Here is a 1,677-nt window from a genome sequence, read left to right on the forward strand (position 1 = left end):
AACAGCTTTGATCCTGCCGTGCCCCCCATAAGAGGTGACCCCTAAGTGAATGTCTCTGCCCACACTTCCCAGCTTGTGGTCCGGCCTGTGGATACAATCAGGTGGAATTCCTGCAGGCAGCTCAAACTCAGCAGAGCTTGGTAGATAAATGATCAACTTGGGCTCTGGTGCAAATCACGTTTAGTAACTGGTCAAACAATCAGTCCCTGAATCTCATTGTTTCTTTTTAAATTGCAAAATGGAGATAATGGTACAACTTAGCTTCGTAAGAGTGTTGTGAGGATTAAACAAAATAGTAAAGTAAGGTGATTAGCACTATGCCTGAAATCAGTCGTCAGTAAATGTCAACTGTGTGATGGTATCCCTCATTAAAAGTGTGATCCCCCATAGACCGACTCTTCCTTCTGGGTTTCATATCTCAGTGGATGACCTTCCACCCAGTTGCCTGCCAGATAACGGACCAGGACACCTTAGGTCGTTGCTGATCAGGCTCCTGCTTGCTGGCTGATCAGGCTCCTCCATGCCATTCCCTCCTATCCACCCTGGTTGGGCTGAGTCAGGTAGAGTCCCTACTAGGTGCCAGGCAAGTGCTACATCCTTCAACTCCCTTTTCCAAGCCTTGTGACTCACACGGAGGAGCAGCTCTAACTGCCGCCACAGCATTTACCTAAAGTTTTACTTCCGTAAAACAGTACCAAGGAGGGATGGTGCTAAACCATTCATGAGAACTCCATTTCCATGATCCAATCACCTCCCACCAGGCCTCTCCTCCAACAATGGGGATTACATACAGTTTGACATGAGATTTGGGCAGGGACACAAATCCAAACCATATCAGTCCTGCACTACCTTCCCTTCACCATCACCCTCAATTTGGTATTTCCTTTCCTTTCCCAGGCTACTTTCTGTATGGCCATGATCACATTTGTCCCATTGTATTGTAATTTTTTGTTTACATCACTGTCTCCCTCTTTAAGCTTTGAGTTTCTTCAAGATGGGCCTGTTACTTATTTAATCTAAGGAGCAATGAGCCCTCTTTAAATGTTTGTTGCATACACAAATGATTGCCATTTGTAGGGGAAATGAAAGCAGGAAAACCGGACAAAATTGCATAGGCAAGAAGCTGTGAGGATCAGTGAAGTAGGATAATGGTCCTGGTGTTAGTTGAATGGGGATAAGTTTAAAGAGGAGCTGGGCAACTGATTTGTTTTCAGAAGAGAGGGAGAGGTCAAGGATAACACCTGGATTTCTTATTTAAAGTAATAGATAATGGGACCATTGACCAAGAAAGCGACTACAGCAAGTCTGTAAGAAAGATAGCCTTCACTCTTGATGCATGAGACTTGAGGTGCCTATGATAACATCCAAACGTGGTATTCCAGTAGGTGGTTGAAAATATAGATATGGAATTAAGTGGGGCATCTCTCCTAGAAATTTTGACATTGGTATATGGGCAGCAATTAAGACCATGGTTATGAATGATTGCGTGGTGATAGGTGTGCCAAATATTTCCTGTTCTCTTACAGGAATATAGGAGGATTGTATGCCCTGGCCTCCCTGTGATGGGGTTGAACTACATGACATGTTCTCCGAATTAATTGTGAGCATAGCATTTAATTGTTGATGCAAGACCTTCCAGAACTCTTTTTCTCTTTGCCATGGCAATCATCAGTGTTC

This window comes from Pan troglodytes, chromosome 7, assembly GCF_028858775.2.
Source record: "Pan troglodytes isolate AG18354 chromosome 7, NHGRI_mPanTro3-v2.0_pri, whole genome shotgun sequence".
Classification (NCBI taxonomy): Eukaryota; Metazoa; Chordata; class Mammalia; order Primates; family Hominidae; genus Pan; species Pan troglodytes.